Genomic DNA, 8,027 nt, shown 5'->3' on the forward strand with positions numbered 1-8,027 from the left:
CATCCCAACTAGACCTTTTCAAGGGTCATTATGGGTGGCCTCTCGGTTACACCGAAGGTTGCGAACCCTATGGCCCCCCTTTGGGCTTTTCATACGATAGTTGGAATGAGTATGATGGTGGTGCTGGCCCTAGCGGCCAATAGTTTCCCCCTCGGTTTGTTTGTTTTTCCCTCCCTTTTTGGTCCATCCCTTTCATTTCATTTGCATGTGAAGCATCGGGGACGATGCTCTTATCTAGTGTGGGGGGGGGGGCGTTTGAATCAAAAGGGTATATTTTGGGTAAGTGTGGGGGAAGGCACCAAAGACTCATGGGTACAATAAAGGGATTTTTTTGATTTGGTTCTTATTGCATGGTGTTGTTGATAAGCATTTGTTAGCCCTGTTTTCGTCTGTTGTTGGTGATGTCTGGATTCATGATGAGGATTTGAGAATGAGTTGAGTTTGGGTAGTTGGTTATGCCCAAGGTTCGAGTTGGTAGATTTTTCTTTCTTTTTCTTTCTAACCTTTCTGTTTGCATAGTATTTGCTTTTGCTTTTTTTTTTTCTTTCTTTTGTAGCTTTGAAGAAAATTGGAAGCAACATATGGAGCCATGGTAAATCGTAAGGTTGCTTTATTTATCCTCAAGAGACATATGGGTGAGATTTTTCCTTTACTTTTTTTCTCTCTTTCCTTTGGTTTGCTTAGTTTAGGTTAGCATAGGAAGAAGTTGAATGCACTAGGCAAAAAATACAAATGGGCACCGGTTCAATACCCCCATTTCACACCGGTTTTGAACCGGTCCTTATTTGAGGGATGCCAAAAATCAAAAGATTTTGCACCGGTTCACAGCAAGAACCGGTACGAAAAATGGCCCAAAAAAATTAAAAAAAAAAACTTTTAGCACCGGTGAGCCAATGCGAAAAATGGCCCAAAAAAATAATAAAATAAACTTTTAGCAGCGATTCTGTTTTAAAACCGGTGCCAAAAGTGCCCCAAAAAAATTAAATTTTTTTTTTTTTTAGATTTTTTTCACTTAAATTGATATAGAAACACTAACATATATATAAAGTTACATATTCTCATTAAAAAAAGGTTGTATTATTACAATTTTCGTCCAAAAAAATAAAATACAAAACTAACAACAACTGCATATGCAATGAAACTTAGGCATAACAAATCATGGAATGACCCCAAATTGTGTAAGATCCAGCTGAATCTCGGCATGGTGAACAAACAGCAACAAACACCTACAAGATAAATTCAAAACATTAATTCTCATTATCGTCCTTTTATATTGATTACACAAGACTAGGCGGGGGTTGAAGAGATAGTAGTGCTACCTGATTATCTGAAAAGGTGTACATGTCAAAGAACCCAAAATCACAGATTTAGGAGATAGATTGACATGTCCAAATATTTCAATCATAAGACGATCAATGACTGTCTAGTTCTCGTTCCTGCAGCTGCAGAAATATAATAATTCTTCTCCCACATCTCCATTATCCAATCCTTTGAATGGGGTAAAAACAGATCCATCAGCAACACAGAAGTCGCAAAAATATTAAAGAGTAGCTAGAAGATACCAATATAGGTTAATGCGAGCATATCTCCTATGGCAGATTCAGATAAATTACTTTAATAACTATGCAGATACCCTACAAGGTAAATACCAAAATGAAATGCATTCAAATAGGATCAATAACTTAGTAAAAGGTATATAGCATGATGCAGGAATATGAATACATGGAGATATGTTCTTGCACCATGAAGTATCAATGTATTCATAGTAGAAATTTGTCCACAATCAAGGTTCATATACAGGATGTAATAAAGCACCACTATATTATACAATGTAATGTCAGACCCAATTTTATACATCCTTTCAATGATATAGCAACACCAATTCAGTTATAGATCCTTCCAACTAGCATTCTAGTAGGTCCTTTTAAAGATCAGTACAGGCAATAATTATGCACGTACCTTGTTGAAGAAATATGGAGAGCGCGAATAAACTTGAGCGCTAAATCCACTACCAGAATCCATGCTAAGGGCCCACAGATTATCACTTGATGCCAAACTAGTGATAAACATACCATCATTATGTCCTTTCTCAATATGTGAGTCGACCCTCACATCTGCAACATTATAGTGATACCTACAATATAATATGACAATGAAAAGCTCACCCTTTAAAAAGACACATAAATAAACATGCACAAGAGAAGGGACAAACAAAAATTATGAGAGTGTATGTGTCCAAGTTAGCATGTGTGCACGAATTAGATTCATATTGTATACAAATATGACAAAACATTCAAATAGCTACAGAAAATTACAGTAGTCACAGAAAACAAAATGCTCTGGTACATGAAATAAATAAGGTCCAATGAAGACAAATGAAATATCAAACTTCTAAGATAACATCTGATTCCATGTAAACAAACTGATAGTGTCAATTCAATGACTGAGGCAAGAAAAGCAATAATAGCATATGATTTCAACATTCTTCAAATGAAAAGAATACACATGGAAAGTGCTACACCATACCTTTGCTTCAGAGGGCGTCGAGCATCATAAACACTGATCCACTACACTGCAAGCACCCCTAACCGAACTTTCTTTTTGACCTGTTCATCTTCATCTTTATCCTCATCCTCATTGTCAATAGTAAGCCGACCTATTTTTTGACCAGCCTGACACTGAAAAACCACAAAATAAAAATTACAATATAACTTAAACAATGTGATCACGCCGTTGGATGACAAACTCAAAGCCAAGGGTAAAAAAAGATACATTTTTTGCACCATCAATATTTATTGGCCTCGCATCAGGATTTGAATCAACAATCTTGTCAAAGAGAGATATATTTTGTATAATTGGGGTCCTCATCAAACTTCAAATTCACTACATGCTCAAGAAATTCTTGGAATGGCTTTGGACATGAAGAACAAATCCCATCTAGAGATGTTGCCATTTTCTTCTTGCAGACAAGAAACCCCTTATTGTCTCCCTGAGATGAAATTAACTGATTAAGAACTGCCTAGGAATAACTAAATATATCATATTCCTCTGACAATCCAGACCTGAAAACCTTGCCATGGGAGAAAATCGCGGATGAGGAAAATGAGGGTATAAGCAAGAGATTCTAGATCATCTATTCTGCTGCTAGTTCTCCTTAAATGAGCATGGACACTAGCATATCAGACAGTTCCCCTGTAAGAATTTAAACAGGACAATGAAATTGCAGAGAGTGGAAAATGAGTGAGCTTTTAACTTGGATACAGATATTACATATAGAAAAGCTTTTTCAAGGTCAAATATCAAACACATTTTCTAAGGCGGAACTTTGATCTGTTAGCTAAGTACTTGCCTTTCTTTTGTTTCTAGTTCCCAGAGCATTTTTCCAGTGCTCATGTTGAATGCACCAGGATAAATAATCAAGTCAGCACCTGGCATTGCATACATAGTAGCTCATTTTGGGATTATGTATATTTCAAGCTCAGTAGTGCCACAATCAAAACGAGATATAATATAAGAACCTTTTGCTCTATACATCATAGCAAGCTCTGGGAAGCGAATGTCATGACAGATACAGATCCCAATGCGGCCTACATCTGCAAACATATATACAATACATGTTGTTCAGCTTAAAATGCACCAGAATCATGAGTCTTGAAGAAGTATATGTGCTTTTCTTTGACACAATCTGAATATTTAGCAGTATGTGTTAAAGGAATTTCATGGATACAACCAATCATTAAACATAAGTTACTTGCTGGGCTAACTCAGACAACATTGATGACAAACACCGTAAATTAATCACCCCCTAAATAACGAAGTGAAATGTATACAGAATATATCAGTAGCAACACATGGAATCCTACAAGAATATGCATTTGTTGTTTGAGAGGGTAAACAATTAACATACAGAACAGATAATACTACTACAATGTTACTGTAAATTTTGGATATATACTGGAAATTCTGTTCAATGTCATGAGTTATATCTAAGCCTTCATTCAAGTAACGTAGCTAATCAACACTGCAATACCTGTGTCCACAATTGTAGGTGTGTCTCCAGCAGTGAATGAATCTGGTTCCTTAAATGAAGCTCCAGATTTGTAATAATCAAACAAGTGCAACTAGGTGCTCGTGAAGACAGTCCATATGATGCAAAAATCTGAGTATGACCAGAAAATTATGTCTGTACAAAGAGGTTTAAGAGGCACAATCACACAGAATTCAATAGAAAATAGGTGCTCATGAAATCACTAAAGATAGTCCATATGATGCAAAGAAACATATCACTCAAACCATTCTTTCAGAAGGTTTATTTTTTATCAACACATAATGTTCAAGTGATTTCCTCAACAACACATCTTTGACAAGAATATGTTGGAGCTAAACACACTTAACAACAATGGATCAAATGAATCCCTTCATTACATGGAAATCAAAACCACATATGAAAACCCAAAAAAAAGGGGACTCATTTTCACAACAAGGGGACTAAAATCACCCAGGGCCAGGGGATTGAAATCAAATTTTTTTTTTTTTTCACCCAAATATTCTCTCAAATAGGTCATTGAGAACAAATCATAGACAATCAACACAAATTCTCATCATTCATTAATCACATTTCCTAGCTTACCACACAACAGCAGGGTCTCATCAGTTACCAAGCACAGAACTAGAACAACCATGACAACAACAACACCAACAACAATCAACCCCTAGAATACCAGCAACAATCAACAACAAAACCACCAACAATCAGATCAACAATGAGATCAACAACAGATTAATGAACTCAAACAACCATCACAAACCAAAGGAACTCAAGAGGCAACACCATCACCAAAACTCATTGAAATCAACACTTTCAACAATAAACTAATTCAAGCAACACCTATACAGGGACTCAAACAAAACCCATAGATGAAATGAAAAAAAAGGTAGGGTTAAAGATCGTTACTGAAGCTTTCATTTAGTTGGGGAACCAACTCCCAACTCATCTTCTGAGTCCTCAACAGGGCCTCCTCCATCTACTTCTGCAAAGTCTCCACCTTGAGCCTCAAGACCAACCATAGGCGGCCTCAACACTAGCACCTTGTGGAGGATTAACCCCCCCACATTAGGTGTAACAGGGGACTCATCATCAGAGATCTCAATAACCTTAGATATCTTGACACCACGAATTCTGCTACGAGCAACCAGCGCAACGGCATTTCGAACAATGTTACATCAATTAAACCCAAAATTTCAAAGCATTTAACATGAATAATTGGACCAAAAGACCAAAATATAACGCAAAGCTAAATAACCCAGAAACCCTAACCTCGAATTTCTGATTTTTGGTTCGAAATTGATTCGAATTTGTTATTGTTGAAGATGCACGCACATCGAATTGATTCAAAATAGACGCACCCAGAAACCCTAACCTCCAATATTGTAGATTCAAGAAATAGACGACGGCGGCGATGATGGTTGTCCTTGGTTCGAATTGACGCCGGTTTTCGAAGGAGGGTAGCAGGCCGTTTAAGGCCGATTTCTTCAGTAGATTAGGGTTTGTTTGAGAGAAGAGAGAGATAAGAAGGAAGAGGGGAAACAGAAAGAACGAAGAGGGGAAATAGAAAGAAGGAAAAATTGACGGAGAATTTCGAGTACGCTTCAATGGAGGAAAGAGAGAGGCAGATGAGAGAGGAGGAAAGATCGAGGATGAAAGAGAAAAAAAGAGTATGACCCGTTTTTTTTTATTTAACAATAGCTTTCGCACCGGTTCGAACCGAACCGGTGCGATTAATTCATTTCTCGCACCAGTTTGGTTAGAACTGGTGCGATTAACTAATTTTTTGCACCGGTTTGGTTAGAATCGGTGCGAAAATACGTTACCTCAATCCCGCCTATTTTTTTTCACACAAAAACCGGTGCGCATTTGGCGGTGCTCATTTAAGTTTTTCTACTAGTGATGGTTTGAGGTTGTTTGTATTTGGTTCTAAGGAACCTGGGATCGTTGATATTGATATTGAACTATCATTGTATGACGATTGGGATTTAATTGGATTTATATGCCTCGTTTGCGAACATTTTTTATTTCTTCCTCCTTCTTTTGTTTTGTTTTCCTTTTTGTGTGACAAACATGATTATGGCAAGATGATATGAATGTGTTTTGGAATTTGCTCGTACATTTGGACTCTATTTATTTGATGATGCGCCTTAGAATGCTTGTTTTTTCTTAACTTGATGATGGGATGCACGGTTTGAGAATGCCTTTGGTTGAATTAGACGAATCTTAGCTGAGGTAGCAAGGTCAAGAACTTTTGAAGACATTTGAACCCTTAGTTCATGGGAAGTGGTAAGATGGAGTTGCTCCCTATAGTGGATTTGAAGCCCTTTAGTTGGCATTTGCCTACCTTTTCATCCCTTATGAGGTTTATATTGTTTGAGCCTTCATCACTTTGTTGTGCGCCATTTTAGGATCCTCGACTGTGCATGTCTTAATCCTTGTGTTGATCTCTAGCTCCCGAGATCGCGACCTAGCACCTTTAGAGGAGGAAAAGGGCACCTTTTCTCATTTTCATTTATATTTCCTTTTGTTTAGTTACAAATTTAATTTTCTATTTTGCATCAACCTACTTGCTAACCAATTTGAGCCTAATGTTTACCTTTCTTATCTTAACCGCATTACAAACCTAATGACCTATGTTTTACCAACCCTTTTAGTTAGTGAGGCATTTGGCATGCGAGGTTAATGTTTTGAGCGTATTGGATATGAACAAGAAATGTTTTGAGATTTGGTTTAAGAAAAGAGTTGAAAGTTGAGCTTGAATATGAATATGCAAGAAAAGTTTGAAAAGAAAGATGCAATTCAAGAAGATCAAATGAAGTTTCAAAAAAAAAAAAAAAAAAAAATATGAGAGCTTTGAAGTTCTTTTCCCTTGAATAAGGGGTGGTAATGCAAAGAAATCTAAATGATGGTTGTTTGTTTGAGATTTGGTCGTTTTCTTAAGTTTTGTTTTTGAGAGTAGGCCATTTTCTTGCTTCACTTAGGATTAGCCACCACTTTTTCAAATGATTTCCCTACCTTTACCTTTAGCCAAGTCATTACAACCCTAGTAAATACCCTTAGACTTTAGAGGGGCGTGGTCAAAGACCGATGGAGGGAGATGGATTTCAACCCTATGGAGAGAGCATGCATGGTTGAGATGTCGGGATGACCTTATACTTCCTCAAAATGAATATTTTCCGGTTCCTTCGTGGAATCACGAGGAGCCAACTAGGGGGATGATTTGAAGCTAGTGGGGAGAACGCGGACCGTTTTGGAAGGGACTAGGGCCGAGAATGAATCACTAGTTCTCTATGCTTAGCTTAGGCTTGACTTTTGCAACCATGAGCATCTTGGAGTTTGTTTTCATCATTTAATTGAGAAATGCTAATATTCTTGAACGTTTTTCTATCCTTTTGAGTCCGAATAGAGAATATGTCCACCCTAAAACTTGATGTGCTTTTCTAAGCCTTGCCATGTTGTGTTTGTCTTTGTAGTGTTTGCTTTGTCTTTCTTTTCTTAGTTTTTCTTAAGGACAAGCAAGAGGCAAGTGTGGGGGATTTTAATGAGTGGCGTTTACGCCACTATTTCACCCTTTTTTCACTAATGAATTTCCTTCATTTGTCACTTGTTTGTGCCTTCTCTTACCGTTTTTACTTCTGTTTAGTTACTTTTGTTCTTTCTCGTGTTTTTCCTTTTCTTTTATCTTTTCTTTTTCTTTTTATCTTTTGTTTGTTTGTTTTGATAACTCTTGGCGCTCGTAGGCGGAATTTGAGTTGCTCAATGGAGTTGAATTTGCTATTAAGGCTTGGTCCAAGAAGAGGAGATGCCTAAAGGAGAGGGCGCACAACACACAGCAGGCCGCGGGCGCAGGTGCCAAAGCCGCAGGCGCGGGTTAAGGTTCTGAGCTTAGCGTCAGTTTCTGGAGATGGCTAGGAGAAGGCTTGGAGAGGGTGCGGCTCAGGCGGCCGCGGGCACGGCAGTCAAGGCTGCGGGCGCGGCG

General features: G+C 37.8%; 1 long non-coding RNA gene across 2 annotated transcripts; it reads right to left on the reverse strand.

Annotated features, from left to right (window-relative positions):
* Nucleotides 1-1,053: 1,053 nt before the first annotated feature.
* LOC110711447 lies at nt 1,054-5,792 on the reverse strand. Of its 2 annotated transcripts, none has more exons than XR_002509363.1 (10): nt 5,318-5,792; nt 4,955-5,179; nt 4,031-4,159; nt 3,519-3,593; nt 3,063-3,428; nt 2,773-2,989; nt 2,527-2,678; nt 1,960-2,134; nt 1,320-1,488; nt 1,054-1,226 (listed from the first exon to the last, which is right to left on the reverse strand). It is a non-coding gene; the product is annotated as an uncharacterized LOC110711447 (long non-coding RNA). The 2 variants fall into 2 exon arrangements; XR_002509362.1 differs by having other exon boundaries at nt 4,031-4,183; nt 5,318-5,791.
* Nucleotides 5,793-8,027: the final 2,235 nt, after the last annotated feature.

This window comes from Chenopodium quinoa, unplaced genomic scaffold (assembly GCF_001683475.1).
Source record: "Chenopodium quinoa cultivar QQ74 unplaced genomic scaffold, ASM168347v1, whole genome shotgun sequence".
Taxonomy (NCBI): domain Eukaryota; kingdom Viridiplantae; phylum Streptophyta; class Magnoliopsida; order Caryophyllales; family Amaranthaceae; genus Chenopodium; species Chenopodium quinoa.